General features: G+C 35.9%; 1 pseudogene; it reads left to right on the top strand.

Annotated features, from left to right (window-relative positions):
* The first annotated feature begins 1981 nt into the window (after positions 1 to 1981).
* On the top strand, positions 1982 to 2880 carry LOC114621271 (annotated as a pseudogene).
* The last annotated feature ends 10787 nt before the right edge of the window (positions 2881 to 13667 follow it).

The following is a 13667-nucleotide window of genomic DNA, read 5'->3' as shown; positions in this document are numbered from 1 at the left end:
TAGGAGAAAAATGTATTAATCATGATTTTCCCACGAGAGAAATAAACGATATGCTTAGGGTCTTTGAAATCATGAACATAATTTTCTATCTCAGACAGAAAACATTATGCTTAGTCTCTGTAAGCTTGAATGAATTTTAGAATATCAATTGCAATTGTTGTGAGTAGAATATTCTAACATTGTAATATACAGAAATTCTGTGATGCTATAAACTTCTGATTCAGGAAAATATACTGAACTGGGCTATGTGTTTATTTAAATTTGGCATATAAGATATTTGTTGATCTGTACTTCATTATTCAGAAAATGTAAAAGATTTTTTAAGTGTTTCATCCCTTTCATTGTGATTCTATTACTTATCTTACACAGATAATGTGCTAGAACTCTGAACTATGTTTCCTGAGAATGTTCTGCTTAGAATATATGTTTCTTACAACTGAGTTACAAAGAAATCTCTCAATGTATGAAGCTAACTGCACAATTAACCTGACACTTACCCTGTACCAGGTCCTTATCTCTCATCATGTCAACAGTCTTCACTTAGAGCTTTATAAAAATGTCTATGTACAGATATGGTGACATTTGAAATTTATCTATGGCTAAAATGACCTTAATTCCCACTTCATAGATAAACAAAATCCTTACATTGAAGATGATTAAGAGATAAATTAAGAAGTGAAGAATTAAATTCAAGTGTTAACCCTTAAGATGTTAGCTTACACCATGATTAGAAATTTTCTCTAACCTCTGTAGACAACGTTTTGGAGTCATCACTGTCTGATATAATCCTATGATTGAACATTTGCCAAGTGTGGAGACCGATGGTTTATAGAGTATTACTTACCATCCTTATTTTGTTGTGCTTTGCTGATTTTGTGTTTTCTAGTCTCAATTTTGTATTCACTGATGTATATTACTTAAATATACTATAAACTAAAATATATAAGTCTCATTTTAACTTTATCATTCCTTCATGCATGTGCATTATGAGTTTACCTTATTTTCTCCCTAGTACACATTTACCAACTTACACTTCTTCTTAGGAATCCATTCTCAAATTTCATGTTTTTCACTTCCCCAAGCTCAAAATTAAACATATAAAAGGAAATCGTGCCATACTTCTAAATTCTCTGTTTTGTATGTGTTTTAACTTAAGATTTTTTGCAGAAATTAAAATGAATAACACAGTCATGTTATTCATAGCTTGCAGCTACGATTTTTTATTTGTTATTTTCCTACACAAAGGGCAGCTTTAGGGTCTGAAATTATTCTATCTGGAAACATCATTCAATACTATGTGGCTTCCAAACTCTTCTATGCACTAAAATATAAAAGTATAATAAATAAAAATTTGCTCTCATAAATAAGAGGAAAAATTCTGTATTAATTGTGCTGCAAAGTTGGTACCAGCATAGTCATGCTTACATAATCTGCAAATCACTTTGGGGGCTTTGCTAGTCAGATTCTTCAACAGCATAAAGACTAAATTTCTCCAGTGATGCCAGAGATAAAGGAGTTCATTCCATTTTTTGCTATATTACTAAATATCAATGTAAAACCCTGAATGATACCTAATATCTTAGATCAAGTGTGTTTCCGATTTGTAGGAAATAAATAAATTCATTTCATATGGGTCATTATGTTTGATTGGACATCATTTCTAAATATAAATGGTCTCAACAGGTCTAAGTACGACTTTCTTTTCCAGTGTCCACTTATGGCACTCTTTGGTATTTATCTAAAGGGCTCCCAGACCATATATGCCATAAATCTTTGCATCCTGATGTTTTCTGAAGTAGCTTTTAACAATAACTATGTTTTATAGCTGAAGTAGGTGCCAACAGAGGACTAGGTTAACAAAATGAAGCTTGGTATTTTATAGGACCCTAACAAAGAAAAAAATTAGGTCATGGTTAGAAAAATAGAGACAACTGGATATTATCACATTAAGAAATTTAAATGTGCTTGGCGTCCTTGAAAAGATGGTGGAACATGGCTGGCACGGCGCGCAGCTGCGGGACCAACCTGGACCTGCTGCGGTCCTTTCCGCGAGTGAGCCTATCCAACCTGAAGCCCAGTCTCAACTCCAGAAAACGGGAAAGACGTCCAAGAGATCGGAGAAGAGGTAGGAAGTGTGGCAGAGGACATAAAGGAGAAAGGCAGAGAGGAACCCGGCCGAGGCTGGGCTTTGAGGGAGGGCAGACTCCATTTTATATTCGAATCCCAAAATATGGATTTAATGAAGGACATAGTTTCAGGCACCAGTATCAGCCTTTGAGTCTCAGGAGACTACAGTATCTCATTGATTTAGGTCGAGTTGATCCAACTCAACCTATTGACTTAACGCAACTTGTGAATGGGAGAGGTGTGACCATCCAGCCACGTAAAAGGGACTATGGGGTCCAGCTGGTTGAAGAGGGTGCTGATACTTTTGAAGCAAAAGTTAATATTGAGGTGCAGTTGGCTTCCGAATTAGCCATTGCTGCAATTGGAAAAAATGGTGGTGTTGTTACTACAGCCTTCTATGACCCACGAAGTCTAGAAATTCTGTGCAAGCCTGTTCCATTCTTTCTGTGGGGACAACCCATTCCAAAAAGAATGCTTCCTCCCGAGGCGCTGGTGCCCTATTACACAGATGCAAAAAACCGGGGCTACCTGGCCGACCCTGCCAAGTTTCCTGAAGCAAGACTTGAGCTCACCATGAAATATGGCTACGTTCATCCTGATATCACGAAAGACGAACTCTTCAGAATGCTCAGCACTCGGAAGGATCCAAGGCAGATTTTCTTTGGTCTGGCTCCTGGCTGGGTAGTGAATATGGCAGATAAGAAAATTCTAAAACCTACAAATGAGAATTTTCTCAAGTATTATAGCTCCTGAACTGCTTTCTAGTAAATTAGACTCGTGAGCCAGAAAAAAAAAAAATTTAAATGTAATTTTCATTATGGATCCTAAATGTATAGAGATGCATAGGAGTATATAAACATATATTATACTAACGTATAGGTAAGAGTGTAGTAGAGGATATATCAGCCCAATAGCAAGCCATGGGGTGATGTAACAGGATATTTATTCTGCTATATTGTATTTGCAGTGGAGGTCAGTGATTAGGAATTAGGATAGGAGATAGAGCTGGGAAGAAGAGAAGAAGGGGAGGGGAGAAAAAGAGGAAGGAGAGGAGAGGAAGAAAAGAAGGGGAGGAGAAGAAGGAGGCTAGTATGCATGGAGAACCACGGATAGGTCAAAAGCTGTCCTAGGTCGGAACTTCTATCAAAAGGTTAGATATTGAATAACAACTCAAATTGTGTGGGCATTTTGTTAATTGAGCATTTCTAAATACATAAATCCTTTATATAATCATTAAGCTTTAAGAGTCTCATTTCTCCCAGATACTGCGAGGATGGCAGATTTTGTCAGGGGTTCAGCTGAGCTTGTGGATGGAGCTTCTCGTGGGTTTAGTTTTGGCACACCTGGCCTCTGGCCACTTCTAGCTGTGGCGTGCATGGCTTCTGGCTGCTTCTAGTTCAGAACATGGCAGCCAGGGCTAAACAGAGCTTTCCAGTCTATTAGATAGTTGGCCTGTACCATGTTTTTTTTTTCTAAATATCCCCCTACAGGGTGACAAGGAGACTTGTGGGAGGCAGTCAAAGTGAGGAAAAATTCCATCTTATGATCTAGACATGTACAAAGATGTCCCAGATATACTAATTACTAAATGTAGTTAATATAATTCTCTCCCAAAACCAAATATAAAATGAAAACCTCTGGAATTACATTTGAGTATAGTATAATAGTAAACTAACCTTCTAGCAAAGTAGAATATTATATTAAAAGGTTTCATGAATATATGAATATACTTACTAGTTACTGATTGGAAGTGTTATGAATTACAGTATCACTTATTTCTTACTTTCTGATTATGTAGAGTCTTTATGTACTCATAGATATGAACCAAATGATGTAATTTATATTATTGAGTACTTGGTAAATGGAAATTTCCATAAGGACTCTAATAAGAATTTTAATACTTCCAGAAATCGAGTTCACCCAAGATTTAAAACTTAGGAGGGAACAACATCATCCAAAATAAATTTGAAGGCCCAAGGGAAATAATCCCTAGGGTTAGTTACCACTTGTGAGAATTAAACAAGAAAAAAATAGAAGTGGGTTCTGGGAAGTTCAATTATAGGAACAGACAGCAAGAGGTTTTCAGACAATTTAAAACTAATTTGGTATATTATGGAGACAAAAGGCAGTTGCACAGATTACATTGGGATCAGTGTGAAACAGAAAGTCATTGCCTTAGGATAGAAACTAACAAATGCCTCTTCTGATTAAGGCACCAAAAGAAAGGAAGATGATATTGATAAAGAGAGAAACAAAGCAAATGAAAAAATTATATTCAGCCACACTCACTCTTGACAGCTAATTTTTTTAAGTCAGATTTCTTCGGGAAGCAATGAATATCAGAATATTATTTAATATAACATTTCTTGTATAAATAAAAGGTCATAAAAAGCAAGATAAAATAACAACAGGAACTGTGGGAGTATGGTGAAGTGCAGTGATTACTGGACTAAGATGTAGTCTGGAATGATGAAACAACGAGATGCTCAGCAGTGCTCACGGCTCTCTCCTTAGTTCACTTATCTGTTGTGACTACATCGTCCTCTATCCTATGTTCCTCATTGTTGCTAAAAAGGTCTGCATCTTTACCTGTAAATGGAAGTTCTTTAGCAATGTACAGAAAAGATAATGAGTTTGAAAATTTTAGAAGAAATCTAAGAAGCTGTATCAGATAAATGTTATAAAATCAGTAGAATGTGACAAAAAAAGAATGAGATATTTATATGCAATTCTATTTAGTTTCAACACCAAATTTTCATTTGAAACTATCAGCTTGTGTCATAAGTGAGGGTTTTTTTTTTTAGGTTGGATAGTATTTTACTATGTTCAACCACATGTAAATTGTATCATATGTACTGCATTAAATTTCTTCTCTCTGTAGTGAGTGAAATATTGCATTTCTGATCTCTTATATCTGGCAACATATATTTTGAAATATGATTTTGTAAATGAAGAAGTATATTAAATACCTAGGAAAAAGTCAGACATCTTAGGATTCGTGGAAATTTTTTCCTGAGTTTGAGTGTTAGGGATATTCACGTCAATGTCTCCACTGTCTTATATTTTCATGTCCTATAAATGGTGATACCCGAACATGTGGACTTCATGAATAGTTTGTATGCAGTATGTGGACCCATTTTGCTGGAGAACAGAGAGAATACTGTGACCTGAATCATGTTGGGTTTTACACACAATGTGTGGTCCCGACTGAGTTTTAAAGCTAGAAATTGTATATGTAGCTGTGTTAGAAGATAGTACAGCCATCAGTGTTGGCCAGAGAAGGAAAGGTGTCTCAATGCCATGTGGGCCACTTAAATGAACTCTGACCAAGAATGATCTAGATTCTGGCAGTCCCAGCTTTGTAGATTGTTCCAGAAGACATAAGCAGTCACAGGGCAGACAGACCAGCTTTGAGCAAAGCTGAGATTTTTTTTTTCACAAATTTTTTTTGAGCAAAATAATGGGTTTTGAAGTTTTTTTTAAATAATTAATGTATTTATTTTAAACTCTGAATTCTATTCCCCTCACGGTCCACCCTTCGACTGTTCCACATCCCATACTCCTCCCCTCACCCCTGTCTCCACAAGGATGTTCCCACCCCCTCACCACCTGACCTCTAAAGTCACTGGGGCCTTCAGTCTCTTGAGAGTTAGGTGCATCTTCTCTGACTGAGTCCAGGCCTGGTAGTCCCCTGCTGTATATGTGTTGGGGGCCTCATATCAGCTGTAGTATGCTGCCTGGTTGGTGGTTCAGTGTCTGAGAGATTTCAGGGGTCCAGGTTAATTGAGACTGCTGGTCCTCTTACAGGGCTGTCTCCCTCTTCAGCTTCTACCAGCTTTTCCCTAATTCACACATAGGTGTCAGCAATTTCTGTCCCTTGGTTGAGTGTAAATATCTGCATCTGACTCTTTCAGCTGCTTGTTGGGTCTTCCAGAGGACAGTCATGATAGATCCCGTTTTGTGAGTGCTCCATAGCCTCAGTAATAGTGTCAAGACTTGAGACCACCCCTTGAGCAGCATCCCACTTTGGGCTTGTTGCTGGACCTCAGGCTCCTCTCCATTTCCAGTCCTGCAGTTCTTTCAGACAAGAACAATTCTGGGTTGGGGTTTTTGACTGTGGGATGGCAACCCCCTCACTCACTTGATACCCTTCCTTCCTGTTGGAAGTGGGCCCTATAATTTCACTCTCCTTACTGTCAGGCATTTCATCTATGGTTCCTCACTTTGAGTCAATTCCCAGGTCTCTGGTACATTCTGGAGTGTATTTCCCAAACCTCCTACCTCCTGAGGTTGCCTATTTCCATTCTTTCTGCTGTCTCTTAGAGCTTCAGCCCTTTTCGCTAACCCAATACTACATCAAGTTCTCCGCCCCCCCCCCCCCACAGTCCAATTTCCCTCAGTGATCCCTCCCTGTCTCCCGACTTGTGATTGCTTTCTTCTCCCTGCCAAGTGGGCCTGAGGCATCCTCATTTGGGACCTTCAGCTTGTTGACCTTTATGAGTTCTGTGAACTGTATCTTGGGTATTCTGTACTTTTGTATTGGCTAATATACACTTAATAGTGAGTGCATAACATGAATATCCTTTTGAGTCTGAGTTACCTCACTCAGGATGATATTTTCTAGTTCCATCAATTTGCCTCCAAAACTCAGGATGTCCTCATTCTTAATAGCTGATTAGTATTCCATTGGATAGATGAACCATGTTATCTGTATCCATTCTTCTGTTGTGGGACATCTGGGTTGTTTCTAGCTTCTGGCTATCACAAATCAGGTCTCTATGAACATAGTGTAACATGTGCCCCTGTGACATGGTAGCACAACTTTTCAATATATTCTCAAGAGTGATATTGCTAGGTCTTCAGATAGATCCATTTCTAATTTTCTGAGGAACCTCCAGATTGATTTCCAGAGTGATTGTACCAGTTTGCAATCCTACTAGCAATGGAAGAGTGTCGATCTTTCTCCACATCCTTGCCAACATGTGCTGTCACCTGAGGTTTTGATCTTAGCCATTCTGATTGGTGTAAGATAGAATATCAGGGTCATTTTAATTTGCATTTCTCTGATCACTAAGGGCTTTGAACATTTCTTTAGGTGGTTCTCAGTTATTCGAAATTCCTCTGTTGTGAATTTTCAGTTTAGTTCTATATCCCATTTTTTGATTAGGTTGTTTGGTTTTTTGGCAGTCAGCTTCTTGAGTTCTTTATAAATTTTAGATATTAGCACTCTATCAGATGTGGGGTTAATGAAGATAGTTTTTCCAATCTGTAGGTTGCTGATTTGTCTTATTGGCTATGTCTTTGTCTTACAGAAGATTTTCAGTTTCGTGAGGTCCCATTCATTAATTCTTTATCTTAGAGCATGTGCACTGGAGTTCTGTTTAGGCAATTTCCCCCTATTCCAGTAAGTTCAAGGCTCTTTCCCACTTTTTCTTCTATTATATTAAATGTATCTGGTTTCATATTGAGGTCCTTGATCCACTTAGACTTGAGCTTTGTGCTTGGTGACAAATATTGGTCTATTTTCATTTTTCTACATACAGGCAGCCAGTTAGACCAGTACCATTTGTTGAAGATGACTTCTTTTATCCATTGTGTCTGTTTGGCTTCTTTGTCAATCATCAAGCGTCCATAAGTGTGTAGTTTTATTTCTGGGTCTTCAATACATTGATCAATGGGTCTCTGTACCAATACCATGCAGTTTTTATCACTGTTGCTCTCTAGTAAAGCTTGAGGTCAGTGATGATTTCCTGATCCATTCTTTTACTGTTAAGTGTTGTTTTCACTCTTCTTGGTTTTTCACAGTCCAGATGAAGTTAAGAATTATTCTTTCCATGTCTTTGAAGAATTGTGTTGGAATTTTGATGGGGATTGCATTGAATCTGTAGATTATCTTTGGTAGGATGGCCATTTTTAGTATGTTAAAGCTGCCAATTCATGAGCATGGGAGATCTTTTCATTTTCTGAGATCTTCCATTTCTTTCTTGAGAGACTTGAAGTTATTTTCCTATAGATCTTTCACTTGTTTGGTTAGAGTCACACCAAAATATTTTATATTATTTGTGGCTAATGTGAAGGGAATTGTTTCCCTAATTTCTTTCTCAGCCTATTTATCATTTGTATAAAGTAAGGCTACTGATTTATTTGAGTTACTTTTATATCTGGTCACTTTGCTGAAGTTGTTTATCAGTTGGAGCAGTTTTCTGGCAGAGGTTTTTTTTTGGGGGGGGAGGGTTGCATATGGATACTGTCATATCATCTGCAAACAGTGATACCTTTATTTCTTCTTTTCCAATTTTTATCTCCTTGATCTCTTTTTGTTGTCTTATTGTTCTAGCTAGCATTTTGAGTACTATATTGAATAGATATGAGAAGAGTGGGCATCCTTGTCTCAATCAACATAGATGGAGAAAGCAAAATATTTCAGGACAAAAGCAAATTAAAATGGTATCTATCTACCCAGCCAGCCCTACAGAGGATCCTAGAAGGAAAATTCCAACACAAGTAAAGCATCAAAGAAGAGACAAGATATTAAGCATCACACAACATAAACAAAAGGAGAGAACCAGAAGTACATAAAGCCAACTACAAAAACAAACATATCAGGAAAAAACAGTCATCTCTATTTAATATCTTTCAATATTAATGGACTCCAACTCACCCATAAAAGACATAAGCTAGCAGAAAGGATATGCAAATGAGATCTAATATTTTGCTGTATTCAAGAAACATACCTCAGTAACAAAGACAGACACTATCTCAGAGTAAAAGGACGGAAGAAGGTATTCCAAGCAAATGGTCCGAGGAAACAAGCTGGAGTTGCCATCCTAATATACAATAAAATAGACTTTCAACCAAAAGTTACCAAGCATGATGAGGAAAGACTTTTTATATTCATCAAAGGAAAAATTTACCATGGGAAAGTCACAGTTTGAACATCTGTGCCTCAAATGTCAGGGCACCAAATTCATAAAAGAAACGTTTTATAGCTCAAAACACACATTGAACCCCACACAGTAGTAGTGGGAGACTTCAACACCACATTGTCACCAATGGACAGGTCATTGAAACAGAAACTAAACCGAGAAACAGTGAAACTAATAGAGGTTATAAAATAATTTCATTAATCCTATCAGATCACCATGGCCTAAGGCTGGTCTGCAATGAGAGCAAAAACAACAGGAAGTCCACCATACACAGGGAAACTGAACAATTGTCTATTCAATGATAATTTAGTCAGGGAAGAAATAAAGAAATTAAACACTTCCTGTTATTTAAGGAAAATGTTGACACATCATACCCAAACTTATAGGACACAAAGAAAGTGGTGCTAAGACGAAAATTCATAGCACTAAGTGCCCTGGTAAAGAGATCTTACACTAGCAACTTAACAGCATATCAGAGAGCTGTAGAACAGAAGGAAGCAAAGGCAGCCAAGAGGAGTAGACTGCTGGAAATAGTCAAACTCAGGGCCAAAATCAACCAAATAGAAACAAAGAGAACAATACCAAGAATCAACAAAACCAAAAGCTACTTCATTGAGAGAATCAACAAGCTAGATAAACACCTAGGTAAACTAAATAAAGGGCCCAGAGGCAGCATCCAAAATAACAAAATCAGAAATGAAAAGGCAGACATAACAACATAAATGAGGAAATTCAAAAAATCATCAGATCCTACAACAAAAGCCTATACTCAACAAAACTGGGTTTTTGAAGTTTTAAAGACATTAAATTATCCATTCTTCATCTGACAGACCTTATCCACTATTTATTAATTGATTAAATTGCATATTATATTACTTAAATTCACAAATTGTCACCATTGGCCTGTTTTTCATTTTAATACCTAATGAAAAGATTTATTAATGACCTTCCTATTACAGTGTGTTTCAACAATATGAATACGGATGTCTTCTCAAAGATAATTTTTTTATTTGTATATGGCTTCTTCAAAATTTAGGTTAGAATTTTTACATTATAATTACAGAAAAAAATCTTAGTTAACTTAAATTTTCTAAAATATTGATTTTACATCTGATGACCTATTCAAAATATATGTTAAATTGTTACCCATCTCCAAATTAGCCAAAAAAAAATATATTTGGATTTAATCAAAATAGATCTAATTTATATAATCTTAAGTGTGACAACAATATTTGGAGAAGTTGTTAAGCTTTAATTTAGAAAACAATGTTTAGCAAAATGGGACAGAATGTTACAATGGTCTGCTTGCAACTGTACATCACTGGAAATTACTCTGTAAGCACATTTCTCTGGGAACACTTTAGAAAGCCTCTTTGGTTATTTATAGGCAGTGTTTAACAGAATCCTGCTGAGAGAGCAGGAGACATTGCTATTATTTGTATTCTTTCTTGCTACCCATGCTTTCTTGTAATTGCCTTCCATATCTGTTTAAGACTGTTTGTAATAATTGAACATCAAGAGAGACTTTACTGAATCTTTTATAGATTCTCAAGTTTTAAATCTGTATCCCAAACAATAGGTTGAGACATCACTGAATTAATGAAGCATAAATCACTTTGAAAGGTAAGAAGTGATAATTTTTTATTAGAAAACAAATATGCTCACTCTGGTGGAGAGAGTAGATTATCTCCATAAAAATTCGTTAGAATTTGAGAAGGAGAAATTTGTCTGCAGTGACAGACAAAAATACTATGGTCATTTAAATCTATTTCATTTTCAGTGGTAAACTTAATAGCTATTAACAGATCAAAATTATAATAAATTCAATTTGTTTTACATTGAACGCATTATGAACAAAATTCTTGATATTACAAGTTATGATGAGAAGAGTATAGTTTGGGCTAATGATTCAGAAGTACCAACATATCATAGCAGGGAGGATATTCACTTCTCCCTTTGACTTCAGATGAATTCACATCATTGTGGAGTGAACATAGATTCAGATGGAAGCAGAGGCCATGCAGACTTTATAAGCCATGCATATCAGCCATTCATCTGTAACTGAACCAGACATTTTAAAATTCCTGAAATTAGCACCATATACCTGGAGCCATATTTTATGCATTTTGTCTGTGGGTCATATTTTACATTCAAAACAGAATATTTTTCTTCATATCCCTAGATTCAATGGTTTATTATTATTAAAAACTTTACTTTGGGTATGTTTAAGTATCTAAGAGTCCACAGTCCAAAATTCTAATTTCAATATTCGTCCTGGGACTCTTAGCTATGAACTTCAATATATTCTAAACATACAATAGAGCACTGTAAACAGTTACCCTCTATGATTGAATGAGAGAACTGTGAGAGAAGTCTAAAAAACTTTATACAAGTCAAGCTGGAAAAATATTAAATCCTTAACCTCTGAATCTATCATCTAAAATATAAGATATACTGATTTAACTCAAAAATGTCATTTAGCTTTACTCTGTGGTGTGGCTGAATGATGTCTACATTAGCCTCTCTCTTCTGGGCTGCTTTTGCTATCTGCAACATCCCTTGGAAGACATTCCATGCTCATGACATCATTATACTTTGAGGATACTACTATGGCTTACACCTTACTTTTTCAGAGTTATGGATAACACTTTGTAGGATACCTTAGAGTGAATTTGTCCATGCATGATTTTTTACATTAAGGTATTTCTGTAAAATCTTGGTGGATGGCTCTTTAATCCCATATTTTTTGCATTCTGCCTGCCATCAATACAAGTATGAGGACATTCCCAAGGTCTGCTGTAAATCCAAACAGTATTTATGACCATTGGTAGCATCCGTGTACATTTTCTGATGACTGCACTTAAAACAAACAAGCAAATGAAAAATACAAACAAAATATAAAACAACAGAACAACAACAACCTTGCTTAAGTGCTCTTAACTGAACAGAGTGATCTAGCATTTCCTTTTCTCAAAGAAAACATTTTATTTTAAGTGAAAGTTTATATCCTATGGCATATAATGAACGAAATCTGGCAAATTACTGAGATAGTCTCAAAATATTTTTCTTACTAAGCTCTCAGTATTTGATTTCTCTTTTTAATGTATCTGTTATTCTAAATAAATAAAGTTCTTGTCCACAATGCAATAGCCTACATATTATTCTGTCTTGCATTTCCTGCATTGATTAAATTAGCCTGCCACATTGGCCTGTCACAGTGTCTCAGGACATACTAAAAATATAAAGGAATTGTTGGCCACAGTAAAATACATGGCCTCTTATCTGATTTCCAGCAGAGTGCTTCCTGTCTGACTCCCTATGAAACAGTCTTTATTGTTTTCATTCCTGTGAGGATCTATATACTTGAACCAGAATTTCCAATTCAGTTTCCCTTAACACATTCTACAGTTTCTCTAGCTTAGTCCCCCAAACTTTTATAAAACCCTACAAATTTTAATAGTTTTATCAGATAGTCACAGTAATGATTCCATTTCCCTGGGTTTAATATTCTGTCCCTTTTTGTATCACTATAGCTAACGTACATCTGAGAATAACATAGGAAAAAATAACTTGGTTTTGATGCTAGTTTAAGAGGAGCCAATATGTCTTGGATGAGAGCATTTTAGAAAGAGGCTCACACTAGCCTGTACATGAAGAAGAAAGGGAACACAAGGATCCAGAAGCCAGGGAAAATGTTCTAAGTCCAAATCTCTGCTAATACAGTACTTCCAGCTGATGACAAGATATTCAAAACCAGGTAGAAAGTACCTCTTTACGAGTGAGCCAGAATATGTCATATGTTTTTGAACATAAATGTTTTCAAAGATTTATTGGATTTGTGAACTTTTGGTTCTACTTATTAGAAGTCTCTTATAACGAAATATGATATCATTAATAATAAGTAACTAGAAGCAATCCTTAATACATCAGAAGTAAAAAAATATAGTGTAGAGGCATGAAAAGTTATGATTGTAGCCATATAATTGAAGCAGTACATTAATTTATAAAAAAAGAATCTTCTGCAAAAGGAAGAGTATTTTAAGAAATGTATATATAATACAAAAATATGATACTTTCTGCCTGTATTTATTGAAGTTTCTGACAATGTTTCATGAGAATACTCTTCTCTGTAAACATTGTGGCTAGCATGAATTTAGACTTAGAACATGTTTCCTGGCTCCTGGCTCCTGGCTCCTGGCTCCTGGCTCCTTGCTTTCCCTCTCTTCTTTATGTCCAGGGTAATGTGAGCTTTTCTTTTCTACAGTGTTCTCCTCCAAGACAGACTGATAACCCTGAAACTAAGATCAAAACCATGTTAGTTTTCCCTACACAATTCTCCGATGCATGTTAACATTTGGGGATGATGATTCACGTGATATGCTACATTTTATTTGAATATTTTAAGAGTTGTAAGTACTTCCATTTTATATGTTTGAGAGAAAAAAATGTTCAAAATTAAATCTGATATTAATGATTTTAATACACATAAAAGATAAGTCAACAATGGATTTTAAAATGATTTGTCAGAGAGATAAAGCAGCACAGAATCATAGAGTAATCTGTTTAGCAAGAAAATATACTTCTTCATATGAGACTATATTCACTTTAAATTAG

This window comes from Grammomys surdaster, unplaced genomic scaffold (genome assembly GCF_004785775.1).
Source record: "Grammomys surdaster isolate TR1022 unplaced genomic scaffold, NIH_TR_1.0 174, whole genome shotgun sequence".
NCBI lineage: Eukaryota > Metazoa > Chordata > Mammalia > Rodentia > Muridae > Grammomys > Grammomys surdaster.
The sequence above is the reverse complement of the archived record's forward strand: the minus strand, read 5'-3'. Positions and strand labels throughout refer to the sequence as shown.